The 24,817-nt window shown below is 39.1% G+C and overlaps 1 protein-coding gene across 6 annotated transcripts in view; it reads right to left on the reverse strand.

Annotated features, from left to right (window-relative positions):
* TRPM3 (transient receptor potential cation channel subfamily M member 3) overlaps positions 1-24,817 on the reverse strand; it is a gene marked incomplete at both ends in the record, with an annotated part of 817,853 nt that overhangs the window by 638,874 nt on the left and 154,162 nt on the right. The gene's annotated exons all lie outside the window — the stretch shown is intronic.

A 24,817-nucleotide genomic window follows, 5' to 3' on the forward strand; every position in this document is an offset into this window, starting at 1 on the left:
ATATTATGCAATGCACAGAACCGCCTACAACAAAGCATTATATGGTCCAAAATGTCAATAGTGTCAAGATTGAGACATCCTCCTTTAAGTTAAGGTTTCAATTACTTTTCACACATACTAAAATAAAACAGCAGCCCCCAAATTTATCCTCCTAGAAGCTACTTTGGTTTTACCCAAAGTCTTATGATCTATCAAGACAGTATTTTTAAGAGGTTGAACGCAAAAGCACTTTAGCATTCTGGCCTTGTATATCCTTAGATAGTTTGTAAAGCTTTATGTGTGGATGGTGCTAAAGTAAAATACAAAGTGGAGACTCAACTTGAAAATCCCCTGAGCAGACAAACCATTTAAGCCATGTAAGCAAAACTAAATCATAAGCAAAATTTAATTTAGGTAAACACTGGTAAATGTTTCTGGCAATCATACAAGAAATTAAAGTCATCTTCTTTAAAGTATAAGATAAACACTTTTTATGGGGGGGGGGTACGCAGGCCTCTCACCCCTGTGGCCTCTCCCCTTGCAGAGCCCAGGCTCCGGACGCGCAGGCTCAGCGGCCATGGCTCACGGGCCCAGCTGCTCCGCAGCATGTGGGATCTTCCCGGACCGGGGCACGAACCCGTGTCCCCTGCATCGGCAGGCGGACTCTCAACCACTGCGCCACCAGGGAAGCCCAAGATAAACACTTTTAACCAATCTCCTTCCTTCTAGAAATCCCCACTGTAATAACCAATCTTTATAAAGGTTAACCAACTTCCTCATTTTCACTTTACAAGCCATTCTGTAAGCTTCACATCAGTTTGGGGTTTGAAAGCTCCCAGTTCATGAACTCTTCTTATGTGCACAATAAATTATTAACAAATACTATTTTACTGATCTGGTTTTAATTTTTACTGTTGCTGGAGTTTTGACAATTCTAAGATCAAATCTCATGCAGCCTCTAAAATGCAGAGGAGGTAAGGGCAAGGAGAAAAGATAAACTATCCCTCCTACCTCTCCTTCAGATAAGGTTGGCTGAAGCTTCCCAAGTATCAAAAGAAAGCCCCTCCCTCCTTCGTAGATAGTCCTCATCCCAGCAAGGGCACATCCTGGTGGCTGATTTCAGTAGCCCTGGAGTTGTGCCCTTCCTTTAGCCAGCCCAACTGAGTCCACAAAAGAATTATGTCAAAGTCCTTACAGCTACCACCAATCCTTCGCTGGGCCTGCTCTAAGCAAACACGACCAGAAGCTACTACTGTGACCATCTCTGTTCACGTCTGCCTTCCCATTGCCTCATCTCTCAGTTAACCTGCTTCCATAAACGGTAAAGTTTTCTGTTGTTTTTTAACAAAATTTTAAATGCTCACTTTAAAGAAAATGCTAAGTGGTGAGTCAATAATACATGGTCTTCTGTACTAGGAAACAAAAATGAATGAAAATTTAAGAAGAATGCTTTAGATTCATCTTGCAAAACTTTTACAAGATGGTGATCCACCATCACTCCCAATCGCTGGCCAAGCATTCGCCCACCCTGCCCCAACTTACAAACACCACCCGTCTCTTCCTAAATCATTCCTTGATACCCTCTCCATGTATCTCTGTAAAACATCAGTTAGTGTAAAAATTACTTAAAAGACATATGCTCTACACAAATGAAAGGTAAAGAGACAAAAGCTTGACAATATGATTTTGCCTGCTGATCTTAAAGTCTACTTTGCTCTATTTCTCTAGTCTTATGTGAGTTGTATTTTTAAACATGACTAAAAACATACCTTTGCAACTTAGAAAAAGTAAAACTTTGGTTCTCGTGACCCTGGGCAAGTCTTTTACCCTGTTCCAGCATCATTTTCTTACGTGTAATAATATGGGTTCTATTTGCCCCTTTTAATTGTAAAAACTCTAATGTTATTATTCTGAGTAAATTTACTCTCTGAATATACTTTGTCCTGAGATAAAGCTGACTCTGCTATTTGCTTCTTACAGAGAGCTGTTGCCACAATTATCTTGATTTCAAAAATGAATGATTTGGGGCTTCCCTGGTGGCGCAGTGGTTCAGAGTCCGCATGCTGATGCAGGGGACACGGGTTCGTGCCCCAGTCCGGGAAGATCCCACATGCCGCGGAGTGGCTGGGCCCGTGAGCCATGGCCGCTGAGCCTGAGCACCCGGAACCTGTACTCCGCAACGGGAGAGGCCCGCGTACCGCAAAAAAAAAAAAAAAAAAAAAAAAAGAATGATCTATAGAGCTAAGCAAGAGTGAGTGGTTAAATCAAAAGGGGGGAACCCTATTTATTGTTTCTCCTTTGATCTCTTTCCAAGATCTGAGATGTGACATATTCAATAATGATTCCAGCCTCTCTGAAGGCCATTCTGTTCTTTTCTCTTTTATTCAGAGATATGGTGATCAGGAAAGCAGAAAAAAAGTAGGAAGTAACCTTCAGTGTTACAAATGCTCACCATTTGACTTGAGGACATCGTTGTTAGTAGACAAAGGAACTGGTATTCAGATGCTGTTTCTGCTGAAAATGTTTTCATATCTGAAGTTGCCATGTATTCATTAGCAAACACAGTCTTGCCTCTGTGATTTCATTAGAGTCTTAACTTGATTACACTGTATGTCTCTCCTCTGACAACAGGGTGTCCATTTACCTCTACAGAAGCACCATTTCTTTTCTTTTTTTTTTTTTTTTTTTGTGGTACGCGGGCCTCTCACTGTTGTGGCCTCTCCCGTTGCGGAGCACAGGCTCCGGATGCGCAGGCTCAGCAGCCATGGCTCACGGGCCCAGCCGCTCCGCGGCATATGGGATCCTCCCAGACCGGGGCATGAACCCGTATCCCCTGCATCGGCAGGCGGACTCTCAACCACTGCGCCACCAGGGAGGCCCACCATTTCTTTTCTTACTCAGCATCAATCATGGACCAGATGCCAGGACACAGGATCAAAGAATACTGACCATTAACGAACCCCTAGTCTGGCACAGAAGGGGGACTATATACAAATATTTTATTTTTAATAAAATTTGATTAGAACTACAAGAGAGATAAGTACCAGCAAGTATGGAGGAGAAAGAGACTGACTGCTTGGGTCGGTCCAGGAACATTTACAAAGTAGGTGTCATTTGTACCCCATCCTTCATCTTGAAGGATAAAGAGGAATCATCCAGCAGACAAGGTAAGAGAAAATATTTCAGGTAGAGAGAGAGCAGTGCGTGTAAGGCATGACAATATACAGGACATTGGGTCTAAATAAAGTTTGACAGGATCAGAACAAAAAGTGTCTGTGCAAGAACAGTAAATGGGGCTAAGGTGATACCAGGAGGCTGAACGTAGAAGTTCTTATAAGTTATGTTAAGGAATTTGTGCTTTATCTTACAGGTTAATGTGGATTGGGAGAGGCACATAAAATGGTATTTCACAAAGTGCATTCCGAAGGACATCAGCCCTCTCTGTACTATACCCCAGCCCCCCCCCAAAAAGTTTTTGGTCAGTACAGTTTAGGAAAAATTACATATTAAAACACCATTTTTGGGACTTCCCTGGTGGTCCAGTGGTTAAAACTCTGCACTTCCACTGCAGGAGGCATGGGTTTGATACCTGGTCAGGTAATTAAGATCCCACATGCCGCAAGGCCAAAACTTTTTTCTGAATTAAATTAAAATTAAAAAAAAAAAAAACCACCCTTTGGATATCATAATGTATAAATCCCAAACTCCCTGATAAGTCTTACGATGAAGAATCATGTTTCAACATGATTTAACCCAGAATTTCCCAAATGTAACATCTTTAACATCCTGCAGAATGAATATGTGCAGAGCAATATGGGAAGTGTCTGGCACTGTAATTAAATTTGCATTTTAGAAGAGCTGCTTTAAGGTCATCTTCTAAAGTAATTTATTAGACATTAGAGGAAGAAACAGGTAGGAAAGTGCTATAATGGTACACATGAAGACGACAAGTTCTTTAATAGGATAGCAAAAGATTTAGGGGAGAGACTTCTGAGAGTGTGGTAACTGACTGGATGGGAGGTGGGTACTGTGTAAGTAAGACGAGGAGAAGATGGATCCTGTGTTATCAAACAGGGTAACTTAATACATGGTGGGGTCATCTGATAAAAGAGGGAAATAAGAGCAAGTTGGGAGCAAATAATGATTTTGTGCTGATGTGGTGAAAACCTTTACGCCATGGGCTCAATGGCTGGTCAATAATACCATGTGACAGTGATGACTAAAGTATTACATATGAAATATGTTTCATCATAATAGCAAAGGTATGGTCTGATTGAGCTATTTGAGACATATTTTCTTTACATATTTATATATACAAACTTATCTAAATGGAGTTGACTTACACCAAGAGAAATTATTTATAGAAATCCTCAGGAAAATACTTTCATAAAACCTGTAATCACAAATGAATGCATTTGTACTAAGTCTGCACCTGAATGTTTGCTGATTTTTAAATCTGAGATAAGCAGAGTGCTGGTGAGTCTTCTGATAATATCATCTGACAGTCAATACTCCTCCATTCCAGTTAATATCCTAGTAACTGAGTGAACTGTTTTAATTTTCATCCAGAGGTCTTATGGCTTCACTTCTGAGAATGAAGTGGTATTTCTTTATAAGAGACATAAAATTGGGGGTAGGGTTATATGATCACTATGTGTTAAATTGCTCTATGGAATGATATGCTTATACTCATTCAATAAGTATTTACACCTCGAGAACACATATCTGAAGATTTTCACCATCTAAAAGCATTAGGGCTTACGTTTTCCAAGAACGATATTTTATTTTATTAATACCGTAAGTGGTTTCTTATCAAATCAAAATTGGATGAATGGCTAAAATTATGGAAACAAACTTATAATAAGGCTTAAAACTTCATAATCACATTTTCTAAGTAAATTACATGGCACTCATTAATGTACCAAGTACTGCTGTCAGATCTTTGCACGTATTGACTCATTTAATTCCTACCATAACAGTATCAAGTAGGCACTGTTATTAATCCTGCTCTATAGATGGTGAAACTGAAGTCAGGTAGGGTGTCCAAGTTCATGCAGCAAAGCTGGGACTTGAACCCAGGCAAACTGGCTAAGAGTATGAGCACTTGACCCCCTGGCCATCACTTATCTGTACTTGTCTAGCATTAACCTTTCAAGCAGGTGTCCCCACTGTTCCCATGAATTCTTTTTATTGTAGGAAATCTATCCGTTTAGATTTTCTATCTAACCATGATCTGGATTTTTTACACTGAGAAAAAGTTTCCTCTTATTTCTTATTTTCTTATTCAAAAATAAATGACTTTCATGATAACGATAAATTGGTATTTACCTTGCAGAACTTTCACTTTGAATTTCTATCCCTTGAAGTAATGTTTTTATATTTTAATTAATTACATCAATACTTCTAAATATACCAACTCATTAAGATCTTTGTGTGATTGCTGACTGCCAGGTACCACGGTAATTGCATTACATGCATCATCATATTTAATCTTCCCAACATCCACAGATTATTTTACAGATGAGAAATCTGAGAATCAAAGGGGTAAAGAAATTTTCCCTGGTCTCAGCATCCAGAAAGCTGTCCTCTTAAAAAATTACAGACTAATAGCAGCACTATTTACAATAGTCAAAACATGGAAGCAACCCAAGTGCCCATAAACAGACGACTGGCTTAAGAAGATGTGGTGTATGTGTGTGTGTATGTATATAAAATGGAGTATTACTCAGCCATAAAAAAGAAATATGCCATTTGCAGCAAGGTGGATGGACCTAGAGAATATTAGACTTAGTGAAATAAGTCATATAGAAAGACAAATACTACATGATATCACTTGTATGTGGAATCTAAAAATAATACAAATTAATCTATATATAAAACAGAAATTCACAGTCATAGAAAACAGACTTATGGTTACCAAAGGGGAGAGTGAGGGGGGGAAGAGACAAATTAGGAGTATGGGATTAACAGATACAAACTACTATATATAAAATAGACAATAAGCAACAAGGATTTACTGTGTAGCACAGAGAATTATATCTAACATCTTATAATAACCTATAATGGAATATAATCGCAAAGAAAAATGAATCGCTATGCTGTACACGTGTACACGTGAATCACTATGCTGTATACAATACTGTAAACAAAATATACTGCAATTTTAAAAAATTACAGACTTCTTACTATTTTAGGGATCAAGGTGGCTTTGTAAACTTATTTCCTGGTGATACTTGTAGTTGGGTACCTGACCTCCTCAATTTTATTTTAAAACTACATTTGTAAGAACTTTAGTGGACTTAAGGAAAACAGGAAAAAACTAAAAATCACTATAATCCTACATTTCACACTGACTAGCATTGTCTTTTTTCTCTTCTTTCTAAAACTATTATAATATTGATTTCACTTAACATTATGTCATGTGTTTTTATAATTATCATTTTTAATGGCTACATCTTATTTCACTTAGTCGACATTATAACTTAGTTAACTTTCTTCCAAACATCTGGACTTAGTTTGTTCACAGTTTAAAAATACTTTAAAAAAGTTACAGTAGCTGGAGGACCTTCAAGGTGGCGAAGGAGTAAGACATGGAGATCATCTTCCTCCCCACAGATACATCAAAAATACACCTACATGTGGAAAATTCCTACAGAACACCTACTGAACGCTGGCAGAGACCTCAGACCTCCCCAAAGGCAAGAAACTCCCCACGTACCTGGGTAGGGCAAAAGGAAAAAGAACAAACAGAGACAAAAGAATAGGGACGGGACCTGCACCTCTGGGAGGGAGCTGTGAAGGAGGAAAGGTTTCCACACACTAGAAGCCCCTTCGCGGGCGGAGACTGCGGGTGGCGGAGGGGGGAAGCTCCGGGGTCACGAAGGAGAGCACAGCAACAGGGGAGGGGAGGGCAAAGCGGAGAGATTCCCGCACAGAGGATTGGTGCCGACCGGCACTCACCAGCCCGAGAGGCTTGTCTGCTCACCCTCCGGGGCGGGCGGGGGCTGGGAGCCGAGGCTCGGGCTTCGGAGGTCAGATCCCAGGGAGAGGACTGGGGTTGGCGGTGTGAACACAGCCTGAAGGGGACGACTGCGCCACAGCTAGCCGGGAGGGACTCTGGGAGAAAGTGTGGAGCTGCTGAAGAGGCAGGAGGCCATGGTTTTGGGGTGCACGAGGAGATTCAGAGCACCGCCTAAACGAGCTTCAGAGACGGGCGCGAGCCGCGGCTATCAGCGCAGACCCCAGAGACGGGCATGAAATGCTAAGTAGCAGCCACCAAGAAGCCTGTGTGCAAGCACAGGTCACTATCCACACGCCCTCTCCTGTGCAGCCCGCCACTGCCAGGGTCCCGTGATCCAGGGACAACTTCCCCGGGAGAACACACGGTGTGCCTCAGCCTGGTGCAACATCACAGCGGGCTCTGCCGCTGCAGGCTCGCCCCACATTCCATACCCCGCCCTCCCCCCAGCCTGAGTGAACCAGAGCCCCCCAATCAGCTGCTACTTTAACCCTGTCCTCTCTGGGCAAAGAACAGACACCAGAGGGCGACCTACACGCAGAGGTGGAGCCAAATCCAAAGCTGAACCCCGGGAGCTGTGCGAACAAAGAAGAGAGAGGGAAATCTCTCCCAGAAGCCTCAGGAGCAGCGGATTAAATCTCCACAATCAACCTGATGCACCCTGCATCTGTGGAATACATGAATAGACCACGAATCATCCCAAAATTGAGGTGGTGGATTTGGGGAGCAACTGTAGACTTGGGGTTTGCTGTATGCGACTGACTAGTTTCTGATTTATATGTTTATCTTAGTTTAGTTTTTAGCGCCTCTTATCATTGGTGGATATGTTTATTGGTTTGGTTGCTCTCTTTTTTTAATTACTTTTTAAATTTTTTATTTTAATAATATTTTTTTAATTTTTAATTTTAATTATTTTATTTTACTTTATTTTATTTTTCCTTCTTCTTTTTTGACCCTTTTGTTCTGAGCCGTGTGGCTGACAGGGTCTTGGTGCTCCAGCTGGGTGTCAGGCCTGAGCCTCACAGGTGGGAGAGCCGAGGTCAGGAAATAGGACCACCAGAGACCTCCTGGCCCCACGTAATATCAATCAGTGAGACCTCTCCAAGAGATATCTGTCTCAATGCTAACACCCAGCTCCACTCAATGACCAGCAAGCTCCAGTGCTGGACACCTTATGCCAAACAACTAGCAAGACAGGAACACAACACCACCCATTAGCAGAGAGGCTGCTTAAAATCATAATAAGGCCACACACACCCCAAAACACACCACCAGACATGGACTTGCCCACCAGAAAGACAAGATCCAGCCTCATCCACCAGAACACAGGCACTAGTCCCCTCCACCAGGAAGCCTACACAACCCACTGAACCAACCTTACCCACTGGGGGCAGACACCAAAAACAATAGGAATTACAAACCTGCAGCCTGTGAAAAGGAGACCCCAAACACAGTAAGTTAAGCAAAATGAGAAGACAGAGAAATACACAGCAGATGAAGGAGCAAGGTAAAAATCCACCAGACCAAACAAATGAACAGGAAATAGGCAGTCTACCTGAAAATGAATTCAGAGTAATGATAGTAAAGATGATCCAAAATCTTGATAATAGAATGGAGAAAATACAAGAAATATTTAACAAGGACCTAGAAGAATTCAAGAGGAAACAAACAATGATGAACAACACAATAAATGAAATTTAAAATTCTGTAGAAGAAATCAATAGCAGAATATCTGGGGTAGAAGACGGATAAGTGACCTGGAAGATAAAATAGTAGAAATAACTACCATAGAGCAGAAAAAAGAAAAAAGAATGAAAAGAATTGAGGACAGTCTCAGAGACCTCTCGATAACATTAAAGGCACCAACATTTGAATTGTAGGGGTCCCAGAAGACGAAAAGAAAAAGAAACGGACTGAGAAAATATTTGAAGAGATTATAGTTGAAAACTTCCCTAATATGGGAAAGGAAATAGTCAATCAAGTCCAGGAAGCACAAAGAGTCCCATAAGGATAAATACAAGGAGAAACATGCCAAGACACATATTAATCAAACTATCAAAAATTAAATACAAAGAAAAAAATATTAAAAGCAGCAAGGCAAAAACAACAAATAACATACAAGGGAATCCCCATAAGGTCAACAGCTGATCTTTCAGCAGACAATCTGCAAGCCAAAAGGGAGTGGCAGGACATATTTAAAGTGATGAAAGGGAAAAGCCTACAACCAAGATTACTCTACCCAGCAAGGGTCTCATTCAGATTTGATGGAGAAATTAAAAACTTTTCAGACAAGCAAAAGTTAAGAAAATTCAGCACCACCAAACCAGCTCTACAACAAATGCTAAAGGAACTTCTCTAGGCAAGAAACACAACAGAAGGAAAAGACCTACAATAACGAACCCAAAACGATTAAGAAAATGGGAATAGGAACATACATATCGATAATTACCTTAAATATAAATGGACTGAATGCTCCAACCAAAAGACACAGACTGGCTGAATGGATACAAAAACAAGACCCCTATATATGCTGTCTACAAGAGACCCACTTCAGACCTAGGGACACATACAGACTGAAAGTGAGGGGATGCAAAAAGATATTACACGCAAATGGAAATCAGAAGAAAGCTGAAGTAGCAATTCTCATATCAGACAAAATAGACTTTAAAATAAAGACTATTACAAGAGACAAAGAAGGACACTATATAATGATCAAGGGATCAATCCAAGAAGAAGACATAACAATTGTAAATATTTATGCACCCAACATAGGAGCACCTCAATACATAAGGCAAATGCTAACAGCCATAAAAGAGGAAATCAACAGTAACACAATAATAGTATTGTGTTAAATAATAGTTTAAGTGGGAACTTAAACACCCCACTTTCACCAATGGACAGATCAACCAAAATGAAAATAAATAAGGAAACACAAGCTTTAAATGACACATTAAACAAGATTGACTTAATTGATATTTATAGGACATTACATCCAAAAACAGCATAATAAAATTTCTTCTCAAGTGCACAAGGAACATTCGCCAGGATAGATCATATCTTGGGTCACAAATCAAGGCTTGGTAAATTTAAGAAAATTAATATTGTAACAAGTATCTTTTCTGACCACAATGCTATGAGATTAGGTATCAATTACAGGAAAAAAACTGTAAAAAAATACAAACACATGGAGGCTAAACAATATGCTAATAAATAACCAAGAGATCACTGAAGAAATCAAAGAGTAAATCAAAAAATACCTAGAAACAAATGACAATGAATACACGATGACCCAAAACCTATGGGATGCAGCAAAAGCAGTTCTAAGAGGGAAGTTTATAGCAGTACAATCCTACCTCAAGAAACAAGAAAAATCTCAAATAAACAACCTAACCTTACATATAAAGCAATTAGAGAAAGATGAACAAAAAAACCCCCCAAAGTTAGAAGAAAGAAAGAAATCATAAAGATCAGATCAGAAATAAATGAAAAAGAAATAAAGGAAACAGTAGCAAAAATCAATAAAACTAAAAGCTGGTTCTTTGAGAAGATAAACAAAATTGATAAACCATTAGCCAGACTCATCAAGAAAAAAAGGAGAAGGTTCAAATCAACAGAATTAGAAATGAAGAAGGAGAAGTAACAACTGACACTGCAGAAATACAAAGGATCATGAGAGATTACTACAAGCAACTCTATGTCAATGAAGTGGACAACCTGGAAGAAAAGGACAAATTCTTAGAAAAGCACAGCCTTCTGAGACTGAACGAGGAAGAGACAGAAAATATAAGCAGACCAATCACAAGCACTGAAATTGAAAATGTGATTAAAAATCTTCCAACAGACAAAAGCCCAGGACCAAATGGCTTCACAGGCTAATTCTATCAAACATTTAGAGAAGATCTAACACCTATCCTTCTCAAACTCTTCCAAAATATAGCAGAGGGAGGAACACTCCCAGTAACATTCTATGAGGCCACCATCACCCTGATACCAAAATCACAGAAAGATGTCACAAAAAAAGAAAACTACAGGCTAATATCACTGATGAACAGAGATGTGAAAATCCACAACAAAATACCAGCAAATAGAATTCAGCAGCACATTAAAAGGATCATAAACCATGATTAAGTGGGGTCTATCCCAGGAATGCAAGGATTCTTCAATATATGCAAATCAATCGATGTGATACACCGTATTAACAAATTGAAGGAGAAAAACCATATGATCATCTCAATAGATGCAGAAAAAGCTTTTGACAAAATTCAACACCCATTTATGATAAAAACTCTCCAGAAAGTAGGCATAGAGGGAAGCTACCTCAACATAATAAAGGCCATATATGACAAACTCACAGCCAACATCGTTATCAACGGAGCAACACTGAAACCATTTCCACTAAGATCAGGAACAAGACAAGGTTGCCCACTCTCACCAATATTATTCAACATAGCTTTGGAAGTTTTAGCCACAGCAATCAGAGATGAAAAAGAAATAAAAGGAATCCAAATCAGAAAAGAAGAAGTAAAACTGTCACTGTTTGCAAATGACATGACACTATACATACAGAATCCTAAAGATGCTACTAGAAAACTACTAGATCTAATCAATGAATTTTGTTAAGCAGCAGGATACAAAATTAATGCACAGAAATATCTTGCATTCCTATACACTAATGGTGAAAAATCTGAAAGAGAAATTAAGGAAACGCTCCCACTTACCACTGCAACAAAAAGAATAAAATACTTAGGAATAAACCTACCTAAGGAGACAAAAGACCTGTAGGCAGAAAAATATAAGACACTGATGAAAGAAATTAAAGATGATACAAACAGATGGAGAGATATACCATGTTCTTGGATTGGAAGAATCAGTATTGTGAAAATGACTGTACTACCCAAAGCAATCTACAGATTCAATGCAATCCCTATCAAACTACCAATGGCATTTTTCACAGAACTAGAACAAAAAATTTCACAATTTGTATGGAAACACAAAAGACCCTGAATAGCCAAAGCAATCTTGAAAAAGAAAAACAGAGCTGGAGGAATCAGGCTCCCAGACTTCAGACTATACTACAAAGCTACAGTAACCAAGACAGTATGGTACTGGCACAAAAACAGAAATATAGACCAATGGAACAGGATAGAAAGCCCAGAGATAAACCCACACACAAATGGTCACGTTATCTTTGTTAAAGAAGGCCAGAGTATACAATGGAGAAAAGACAGCCTCTTCAATAAGTGGTGCTGGGAAAACTGGACAGCTACATGTAAAAGAATGAAACTGGAACATTCCCTAACACCATACACAAAAATAAACTCAAAATGGATTAAAGACCTAAATGTAAGGCCAGACACTATAAAACTCTTAGAGGAAAACATAGGCAGAACACTTTATGACATAAATCACAGCAAGGTCTTTTGGACCCATCTCCTGGAGAAAGGGAAATAAAAACAAAAATAAACAAATGGAACCTAATTAAACTTAAGAGAACAGCAAAGGAAACCATAAACAAGATGAAAAGACAACCCTCAGAATGGGAGAAAATATTTGCAAATGAAGCAACTAACAAAGGATTCATCTCCAAAATATACAAGCAGCTCATACAGTTCAATATCAAAAAAACAACCCATTCCAAAAATGGGCAGAAGACCTAAACAGATATTTCTCCAAAGAAAATATACAGATTGCCAACAAACACATGAAAGGATGCTCAACATCACTAATCATTAGAGAAATGCAAATCAAAACTACAATGGGATATCATCTCACACCAGTCAGAATGGCCATCATCAAAAAATCTACAAACAATAAATGCTGGAGAGGGTGTGGAGAAAAGGGAACCCTCTTGCACTGTTGGTGGGAATGTAAATTGGTACAGCCACTATGGAGAACAGTATGGAGGTTCCTTAAAAACTAAAAATGGAACTACCATATGACCCAACAAGCCCACTGCTGGCATATACCCTGAGAAAACCATAATTCAAAAAGAGTCATGTACCACAATGTTCATTGCAGCAGTATTTACAGTAGCCAGGATATGGAAGCAACCTAAGTGTCCATCGACAGATGAATGGATAAAGATGTGGCACATATATACAATGGAATATTACTCAGCTATAAAAAGAAACAAAATTGTTATTTGTAGTGAGGTGGATGGATCTAGAGTCTGTCATACAGAGTGAAGTAAGTCAGAAAGAGAAAAACAAATACCGTATGCTAACACATATATATGGAATCTAAAAAAAAAAAAAAAAGGTTCTGATGAACCTAGGGGCAAGACAGGAATAAAGATGCAGACCTAGAGAATGGACTTGAAGATATGGGGAGGGGGAAGGGTAAGTTGGGACAAAGTGAGAGAGTGGCATGGATATATATACACTCTCAAATGTAAAATAGATAGCTAGTGGGAAGCAGCCACATAGCACAGGGAGATGAGCCGGTGCTTTATGCCAACCTAGAGGGGTGGGTTAGGGGGTGGGAGGGAGATGCAAGAGGGAGGGGATATGGGGATATATGTATACGTATAGCTGATTCACTTTGTTACACAGCAGAAACTAACACAACAATGTAAAGCAATTATACTCCAATAAAGATGTGTAAAAAAATTTTTTAATAAAAAATAAAAGTTACAGTAACCAAATCTATGCATTTTTTTTCTTCTTTGGGATTAATTCTATAAAAGTAAACTTTAAAAATGAGCAGGAGATGATGCAGTCAAAAGACTGTTTATTTTGCTTGAAATTTATTTCCAAGAGCATGAGAAAAAAAAGTCCCAAAAGAATAAGACAACTTCTGGGCCTACAACTATCATTTCATCTTTCAATTCTTTGAGCCATAATTCTCATGGCCCTTATCACAGATCTCCATGGCACTGTCAGTTAACATGTATGTCTATGATGACACATTCCTTAGGCTAAGTGATCTTGTCTTATTTACCTTCTCTAGACTCTTAGCACTTAGATTATTCTGCATAGAAGAGATAAGCAAAGCTGTGTGTTAATTCTGGCATAATCACAGTGAGTCCAGAAATACAGTGCCCATGAATATGTACAAGGGTGACAGAACCAGCCAAGGGAATAACCACCCCAGATCTCAACATGCAACCCTCTCCCCCTGTTAAAATTTGAACTAATCCCTAACTCCTTGTTCTGGCTCACACAATTAATGCTGTTACCTTTGATCCAACTGTTAAGATTCTGAAGTAACAGGAGAAGGGAAAGGAAACAAAAGTGACAAAGAAAAGGGTAAAGAGCTGAATAAGGAAACAACAGTGTGGGATGATATGCCGGTCTAGAGGGTAGAGAGGAGAACTCATATTGCTAAAAGTGGGCTTGACTTCCCTTACCTTCTCTACTGCCTGCCATCCCCAGGAAACAACAAACTGAATGCTGTTTCCACAGTCACATTAAGTGACCCAAAGGAAAGTCCCCAGATCAGCATAGGAATAGCCCTCCTCTTAGAATAAAATAATAGATGAGGCTTACAGTAGATGAGGCTGTACCATGTGCAGTCTCTATGTGAGCTTTGCATTCACTTATTTGATCCTTACAAAACCCCTGTGAGGGGAGAACCACTATTGCCCATTTTGCAGATGTGGAAACCGAGGCTAGGAAAGTTTGGGTGACTTGTTCAAGGTTGCCCTTGAATGGAGCCTCAGTAAGAATCCAGACAAGTGTACTTCAGAGCTGTACACATATCCATCGTGCCTCTCTGCCTTTCCTTAAGCTTCATTTCTGCCTTCCTTTCTTCCCACATTATAGAAGTGTTCCATCCTCTAGCCTTTGTGTCCCAAAGCAGAGATTTCTATGGTAAGGCATATTTTGAAAATCCACTTAATTCCAAATTAAAAAAAAAAATTCTTAGAAGCATGTTGGTTGTGTGTGGGTGTATCATTTCTCATTAATACTAGAGAAAAGAATGTTTAAATCTTACCACAAGGTGTTTTAACAAAGAAATACATTTAATTTGGATGATAGCAAAGAAAGATATTTTTATAATATGCAACACCCACTCGGTTCTCTTAAATCCAAGTGTGGGATCTTTATTATTTCAATATGAATTAAGGGAAAAGATGAATTAGAACTTCTCTGACACAAAGAAAAAGGTTAATAAAGCCATTCTCATATGCTACTTACAAAATGTCTTTTTAAAATATAAAAAATTGTTTTGTAATTTTAAATTTTCTTTGAGCATAATGATACCGAGATGTCCTATGGTAGTCACATAGACTATCATTCCTGGGTTATCTTTCTGACATTAACTTCCTCATGCAGCTTACTAAACTTGTTTTCTCCCACATCCTTTAGAAGAGAGAATCATTTGGATAAGACATGGAACTATAAATTAGTAAGACTGATTTTTAAAAGCCTTCTTTGAAATGGGTGACATTTGGGGAACAATGCGTCACTCTATTCATATTTTATCCTGCTATTTTCTCTTTCTCTGCCTTTGTCCCTCCAGTAATTCCTTCTAGGAGTCCTCTCCTTCCTTTTATCTCTCTTTCTCTCCCTTCCTAACTCTCTCCATAAATGGCAGAATGAGCACAGAAGCATAAACAAAAATTGTTTTAGTGTGTTCTGTATTTTTATTAATGAACAAAATTTGAATCCTTTGAATATCATATCTTTCTCCCTCCCCCAAAAAAGTCATGTCAAAAGTAAATTTTAATTCCACATAACTCAAACTTTAAAAAAAAGCAAGAAACCTAACTCTGTCCATCTTTTATGGCAAATTCATCCATGGAGAGTGCCCGAGGGGCTGTTCTACCCACCTGGAGCTTGATCTCTCCCCCCAATCCTGGCCTACCTGTCCTTCTCCCCATGTCCCATTCTCTTTGCCTGACTACCTTATCCTTTAAAATTCAACGTAACTGTCACCTCCTTAGGGCCTCCTAAGGGCCCCCACTAAGTTAACACCCTAACCACTATTACATGCTCTAACAACCCAGAATATTACTTTATGGTATTTATCAAAAGGATAGTAGACAAATTATTCATGTAATCATGTTTGTCTTCCCTTCTAGACTGGAAGCAACATGAGGGCAATATGCTTCTGTCTCATTTATCACTGTACCTAGCACAGTGAATTCGCATACGGAGAGCTCCATAGATGATTGCTGAATTCATGCATAAACACATACACAGACAAGTAAACAGATGATAATTTCCCTAAGGACTCTGTACTGCAGCTACTTCCTGTCACTCCCCCAGGCATAGAGAAATTCACAAGTCCCAGGGAGGCTCCACACTCAGACTCTACTCATCATCTCTGCCATTCCTCCCTCAGAGGACCTAAAACCCCACAGCCCGTATCCCACTTTAAATGCCAAGGCTCATTCTTTCTGTGTGATTGTTAATTATATTTACTTTTTAGAATGCCCAGAGATGAGAGTTGGCATTTGTTTACTGCCATGTAATCTAAATAAATGGACGTGACAGAAGATGAACTTGCGAGTATCATGTTTGATAATGTTCCCAGTGGGAGATAAAGGATGAGAACAATCATCACACAAATAATATGAACCTCTGATCTTCCTGACTGTTGCTACCAAAGCTTCTAGAGTGTATAAGAAAAGTCAGGAATTACTTTCCATCTCAGTGGATTTAAAATCTCTTGAGGGCTTCCCTGGTGGCGCAGTGGTTGAGAATCCGCCTGCCGATGCAGGGGACGTGGGTTCGTGCCCCGGTTCGGGAAGATCCCACATGCCGCGGAGTGGCTGGGCCCGTGAGCCATGGCCGCTGAGCCTGCGCGTCTGGAGCTTGTGCTCCGCGGCGGGAGAGGCCACGGCAGTGACAGGCCCGCGTACGGCAAAAAAAATAAAAAAATAAAAATAAATAAAATAAAATCTCTTGAGATCAGTCACCCTGAAGTTGTTCCTTTTCTTGAAGCTGTTACAAGATTCTGATGAGCAAAGGACACAGAAGCATATTTGCTTGATAACACTGAAATACTTTATATTGATTACTTAAAATGGTTTTGGGCTGACTGGTTAAGATAAATATTTATGAGCCTATGATATATCAGAGACTATGAATTGAATTACATCATTAAGCAATTATGGTACTTAGAACTAAATGCTCTTCGCAGAGACCTGAATGTCCTAGCGTGGGTTTATGGTGGGAAGTGGAGATAGATCTGCTTATAGGGATCAGAGAAGGCTTCTCAGGGGAAGTGATATTTGTATTGAACTTTGAAAGAGAAATATAAATTCATGAGAGAAGTAAGGTTAGAGGACATTTCAGGCAGAGCAAACCACATGAACAAGGAGTGAAGACAGCCAAGTACATGGCATACTTATTGGTGACTAACAGCATAGGGTGTAGGGTGTGGGCACAGGTGGAGAGTGAACCAAGATATGGGTTTTCAGTTCTACAATGCAGGTACATTCCAACTGTTAGAAATATTTAAATAATAAAGACACACAAAATTTAGTAGATTTGTATTTGAGGAGCTGGTACATTATATGCAAGTCAAATGTTCCTGTTCTTAAGCAAAAAGAAGGAAATGTAAGCAGTGAAGAGATAAGAATGTCACATCAAACCATTAGACCTGGAGCAAAGGTTAATTTTGTGTACATGATCAGGATCAGAGACTATGAACATTTTTATGTGCATGAAATACATTCTATTACTGTTGAAATGCTTTGAGGGGCATGGCAGGTAGTTAAGAGAAAAACTGAATACATCCCTCCTCCAAGTCAGTGAACCATGGCCAGAATCTCAGCACCCACACAGAGCAACAGAGCAGAATAGTCTCATTTAAAATAAAATGCTGCGTTTTCTCTGTAGAACCACCTTCTAAAGGGCAAGACATCACTGGCCAGTGAGCTGAGAGGGTGGGGCATGGTGTCAAGAGAAGAAAGAGCTATTCTTTTATGTCTGAAGTGAATTTTCTAAAAATGAGAATAATTTCCTGCCTTTTAACAGCACGAAAAAGAACTGGAGAAATCGGAGTAAATGACATTCTATCTGGCAAACAAAGGGGAAAACACCCAACTGCTTCAGCAGGAATTCAACCTGACCTTTGAAACATTTATAAAATACCTCAATAGTTATATTCCTGCCTGAAATTCCCTGTGGGTTTTGGTTCCTATAAATGGTCGGGGTCAAAAGTACAGCCTCCTTTTGATGACAGAATAGAGAGTTCGGGCTAATTCAGAGACGCTCACACTTTATGCTTAAATCTCTGGATCAATTTTGTTCTATTACTCAACAGAGTTGAATAAATACACGTCACATCTTTGATGCGTTTGCACAGTATGACCATCAAGAGTCAAAGTCAAAAATCTTAGTCAAACTCATTCTCTTTAGTATTACAATTTTTCAGGTCCAATTCTGTTCTTCAAAGTGTACTTTTGTTCAACACATACTCAAGTGATTCGGTTATTCCTCTGCTTAAAACGTGCCAACAATTTCTCCCCACGTTCAGAATATATTCCAAACCCCTGTACAGTCCTATGTAATCTGGCCCTTTCTCTTTGGACTCACCTTATGCAACTCTCCCATTTACTCAATCCAGCCTTGTATCTATTCCTTGAAAATACCAAGTATTCCCTGCCTCAGTGTCATACGAACTGTTGTTCCTGCCAACTGGGATGCCCTCCCCCTGAGCCTTCATCTAACAGATTTTTTATAATTATTGTGGCCTGAGTTCAACTATCCCTTCCTGTGGTAACCAGCATCCAAAATGTCCCCCCACCCCACAAATGATCCTCACATCCTGGTAGTCACACCACTGTAGTAGTGTCCTCCAGCATTAAACTGTGTGACCAACAGCACAGAAGGTGGTATCATGCGACTTCCAAGGCTAAGCAATATATTGCTACTCTGCTTTGCCCTCTTGGATCATTTGTTTGGGGAAAATCAGTCAACATGTCACAAGAACACTCGTGTGCTCATACGGAAGGATCCACGGGGGAAGGAACTGAGGCCTCCTGCCAACAGTAGTGGGAGTGAGTTACCTTGGAAGCAGATTCTCTAGCCCCAGTCAAGTTTTCAGATGGTTGCAATCTCCTAAGAGACCCTGAGATAGAACTACCCATTTTAGTCATCACTGAATTCCTGTCTAACAAAAATCATGTGATACAATAAATGTTTTTAAGCTGTTAGATGTGGGGTGATATGTTACACAGCAATAATAACTATTATGTCTTCTCACATAGGTTTCCCCTGACATATAATCCAAGACTCTACACATTTTAAGACCCTGTCACATTTTATGAAATTACTGCATTTTATTTTCTTTCTTACACTTATCCATAGCTTACTGTCTTGCTCATTTTTATTTTGTTTAGTGTTTGTCTCCCCACCACTGGAATGTAAGCTTTTTTTTTTAGGGTGTTTTTTGCAGGGGGGCATGCTACACAGCATGAGGGATCTTAGTTCCCCAACTAGGGATCGAACCCACACCCCCTGCACTGGAAGCGGGAGTCTTAACCACTGGACCACCAGGGAAGTCCTGGAATGTAAGCTTCTTGAAGGCAGAAACTTTATCTGCCCGATTTACCAATGTTTATGCCAAGAATTGGATCAACTAGAGTAGATGCTCCATAGATACCTGGGGAGAGAATAACTTAGCACTCTGTGAAAATTTGATTTCACTTTTTTCTCCAAGGCATATAAGAGGTTGGTGAGTTGAATCCTTCTCCCAACCTGTGTGGTGGCTCAGATTCCATCCAAGAGTGAGAAATATTTGAACCCAGCCAAGAAGAGGAACCAGGGGCTGTTATCCCTCGAGCAAAACTGCATGTTCTGAACTGCAGAAAGGGTAAAATTTTTTGTTTTGTCTTGTTTTGTGTGATAGCCACTATTTAGGCAAGATTTTAGGGCAGAGAATATGGAGATCTAGTAGAAATGTACATGATGCAGAGAAGAAGGTTTTTTTAAAGCAAGAACCAACTGGGGAAAATGTTAGAGGACCAGAGTTAAGGTAGAAGAGATGATCATCAGAAAAAAAAAAAAAAAGAAAAAAGGAAAAAGAAAAATATGATGAGGTGGAAAACAATTCAAACAAATGTAATAGAGGTAATCTTTTGGCTGTCTTTAGACCTTCTAAAAGATTTGCACCCAAGTTGTCCAAAGCAGTTTCAAAGAACCAAGGCAGAGAAAACTGCTCTATATCCAGCCACTTTCTCTGTTAAATAAAACATACATTTTTAAAGCTTCTACATAATATGTATATGGTTTAAGACTTCACCAGTAGGTAGTAGGTGTGGCATATACAATTCCATGACCAAAAATAGGGGTAAAAGATTTACACACATCCAGCATGCATGCACATGCAAATAGCATGTACTTTCATGTGGTTTTCCCCAAACTTTCAGTGGAGAAAACTAGATCTGTTTCTTGGCTTCATTTTAGAAAGCGCTTTCAGCCTCTCTGGTTTAGTCCTGCCATCTGTACAAAGTCACAGCCACAGAAGGTGTCTGTTTAATCAGAGCTCTCAAAAATGAAGCAACGTTATACCCCCTCACACCCTCACATACTTGCAATGCATTCCTGTGTGTGTGACTTCCCAATCGTGCTACAGTGGGAAGTATAATGGCATTCGTGTACCTACAAAGACACAAACCATCCAGTGTGTCTAATTCCAATCAAAATTTTAAGAGGAAATAAAATACAGTTCTCCTAAATTTGATGTGGAGAGTATTTTCCGTGCAGTTAAGAGAGAAATTTTGCAGGGAGTGGAGCTATTTGAGTTTTGAATAAACATATTAACCCTATAATTTACAATAAGTGCTAGTAATAAAATGAGTCCCAGTTGACAAGTATAAAAAAGTATGAGTATTTTTCCCTTTTTCCTACCTAAGAACAAAATTGACAAAGAATTTCCCTATATTCAAAATTATTAAGCCTATTTTAGTTCCAAAACTTAACTACTGAATTAAGAGAATCACAGTTGGAAAGGGTCTCATATCTTTTGACTTAATATATTTTCTGGATTTCTCCACCACGGATGCAACTTAGCACCAGCTTATCATGGTCATGGGTAAAGGAAATGTAGATCATTCTTACAACAAGGAAAAGGAGAGTGGGCTTCTGAGAGACCATGATAAGTGAGGAACACAAGTTCCACTTAAGAGGCAGAAGAAGAAGTGTCTGGTTGTGGAAAAAAACAAAAAAGTTAAAAATAAAAGAATCACAAGGGGCTCCCAGACGGACCTGATTTGATTTGGAAAATGACTAAACTGGCAAACACACCTCTCAATGGGAGGTGTCACTATTGTCTCCAGGAGCCCTAGAAACGAAGTCCCAAACACGCTGAGTCATTTTTCCACTTGATGAACAGTAACAGAAGCTGTCTCCTTCAATCAAAAGACATGAGAGAAAGGGGTGAACAGGAGTGTGATGGGAGGAGGAAAAGGATAAAGATCTATTCATTCTCTATCCCTGGGGGGCCAAACTAGTGGCTCTCATCCGTTGTCTTATGAAGAACAGACCTGTACCACTTATCCCAGCCTTGTTTTGCCAGCTGGATCATCTGAGACATAATTTTGGGTAATAGAGGGAATACCTTTTAATTCAAAACTTAGAAAGCTAAGAGCTGTGCTTCAAAGGAATCTTGGCAAATGAACCCTGCAGGTAGTAAACTAAGAGAGCATCCTATTCAAACAGTGCCTGGGTATGGAAGAGACGTGTTTGATTTTTCTCTCTCTCTCTTTTTTAATTTTCAATGATGAAGACATCAAGAAAGTAGAAGTGGCATAGAAAGAAACTGACATTTCTAAAAGGTGATTACAATTTCACATAGCTAGATTCTAAACAATAACAAAAAATTTTTAAGTTAAAAATACAAAACCTTGTACATTGATGTAAGGGGTATAAAAATAATGAAAGTCTATTTGGCAATATAGTGCACAAAGCCCAAATAAGCCAATATGTACTAACCACTTACTAACCACTTATAGAGAAATATCAAGTATTTATGTACTTATGTATTAGCTCATTTATTAATTTACAGACTCATCCATGTATTTATTCATTCAATAAGTACTTAAGGAGCTTGGGAAGTACAAAGATGAAACAGACTCAGAACTGTATAATCTGATGAAAAGATTAAATGCACCTGTATCCAGTAGACCAAGCTCACATGCCTGAATATAGTTTATTCCTCAAGTCTAACGCTGTGAAATTAGCCCATTTGTAATAGGAATCATACAAATTTAAAATTTCATATTATATATTTTATCATTTTATATGATCATCTATTATAGGGTTATAGTATTTATTCATAATTATGCTCTATGTAGAGAGAGCTCAGATGTACATTTCTAGGAAAGCAAAGAGCCAGGATCTAAAAAATTTACATAAATTTATAAGATAGAAATGATATTGAAGCATGTTTAATTCCCTAACAATAATTTTACATGACCAGAATCTTAAAGTTAAAAGGGAAAAATCAAAATCTGACTTGTTCTATGTCCCCCTTCACCATCAGAGACATGTTCAGTTCCATCTATACAGTCCTTCAACAGTGATTACTAGAGCAAAGCCACAATCACTGCATTGTGGTATTGACAACAAACATGACAACACGTTATCAAAAGAAAGGAAGGATGGCCCTGCCATCTGACTTCTCACCACCAATCCTGTTTTCCCATCTACTATTCCCTTTCATCTCTTATCACAGGAAGAGGAAGGTAGCATTGGCAAGCCAAGTTGATATCAATAAATGATAACTTTATAAAGTATCACTATGCCTTGCATTTTTCCCTGTTAGCATTGTCATTAGGATGTCAGTAAAGTTATACATTAAGTTTACAATATCAAAAGGAAGACTTTATGTAATTCTGGGAACTTTACAATGTTTACTATTAATCTTGGGGGAGAACTCTTGGGGGAGATGATGAATCTCTAAAAAACATGTCACGTTTCTGCATCTTTTTCACGTTTGTGCCCGGAGCAAAGCCTAGCTTACTCTGCCCAAGAGACATGTCCACTAGGCATGATGAAACATGTTTTCTAGGCCAACCAGCATCCCAGTTATAGCCTACACACTGTTCCCCAGATGCTCCTCCCTGAGTTAACCTGTGTGTCTCAAATCTAGTTCCTGACAATATAGGATATGCCATCTCTTATCTCTGAGCAATTGTGTAAGAATAGCATATGCCCATGGATACAATCCACATATTTCTTCCTCTGTGACCAACGGTTTCTGTATAATGTTCATTCTCTCCTTCCCTGGAGCTGTAAATAAACTATCTCCCTTGTCCATATTCACCCAAGCAACAGGCTGCTCCTGTGACTCAGGGCGCTTTCACTGAGACAGGGGTGTGTCAACCAGAGGTGCTCCTAGATTCGCTATGCCTGGGGTTGACTTCTAAAGCCTCCAAGTGGATTTCAGGAGGATGAATGTCTACTACACAGAAAGCCTTCTTTATGTCAGGACCAGCACCATGTATTCTGTTTTTATTTGGGATGGAACTGAGTGGTTTTACTGAGTGAGACTTCAGAGTCTCTGGGGTTTTTTTTTCTTTTTTTTAGAATGAGACAGCTGTGTAGTACAATTGTCCTGTTTTTTCTTTCCATCACTTAACACTTACCTAGTAAAGTACTGGTAAAAGAGCAACCAGGTCCTTCATATACTTATTGGGACAGTTAAATGGAACTGCAAGCACCCTGCCACCTTCCCTTCCTCCAGGAAATGCTGCAATGACTAGTTAATCTGTCACCCACTGTGTTGCTCTCTAAGAGGGAGAATTTTTGCAACGGAATTCCTTAAGAAATTGTCCACTGAGAGAGCTGGAAAATGCTCTGATGATATTTTCCTCACTGGAAAAAGTGTCATTTTCTTGAATCTATTCACTATGTAGTGGGAATGTACCTTAGTCTACAAACTTAGGTGTACAAGAAATAACATCATTTTATTTTTCTCTGATAGAAATTAATTTTTACTTTAAGGTCCTAATATGCTTTGTGGCAGAAATATAAATTTAAGCTGGCATTCTCTCCTTTGCCTCCAGTGATTTATCTCAACTTAGGGGCCTACACAATATTAAGATCTAGTGCAGACAGAGAGAGCCCATCTGATTCTCAATGTTGAAATACTGAAAGTATCTCTTGAGTTTGCAAAGAAAGGCAAAGATGCATGTTATCATCCCTTCTGTTTGCCCTTGTTCTTAAGTTCTTAGCCAATAGAGTAAGGCAAGGAAAAAATAAAGGCATAAGAATTAGAAAAGGAAAAACAAAATTATCTTTATTCACCATGATATGATAATGGTTGTAGGGGCTTCCCTGGTGGCACAGTGGTTGAGAGTCCACCTGCCGATGCAGGGGACACGGGTTCGTGCCCCGGTCTGGGAGGATCCCACATGCCGCGGAGCAGCTGGGCCCGTGAGCCATGGCCGCTGAGCCTGCGCGTCCGGAGCCTGTGCTCCGCAACAGGAGAGGCCACGGCAGTGAGAGGCCCGCGTACCACAAAAAATAAATAAATAAATAAATAAAATAAGATAATGGTTGTAGACAATAAAAAAAAGATTCAAACAACAAATTACTTTCAACACACTTAGCAAGATTATTGGATATAAAAATCAGTGCACACAAATTTGAATTTCTATTCACTGGCAACAAAATTTAGAAAATGACAACTTTAAAAAAAGTCACCACTTAGAGTAGCATAAAAAAGCACATGCAAAATCTCTATGGTGAAATTATAATATTTTATTGAAAGACATGAAAGAATTTAAAAAGTGGAAATATTATATTAACAGACTGGAATATTCAGTATTGCAAAAATATTATTTGATCAAAAATTTATCTATAAATTCAATTCCAATCAAAATCCCAACTCTGTGTGTGTGTGTGTGTGTTTTATATGCGA

This window comes from Hyperoodon ampullatus, assembly GCF_949752795.1.
Source record: "Hyperoodon ampullatus genome assembly, chromosome: 6".
Taxonomy (NCBI): Eukaryota; Metazoa; Chordata; class Mammalia; order Artiodactyla; family Ziphiidae; genus Hyperoodon; species Hyperoodon ampullatus.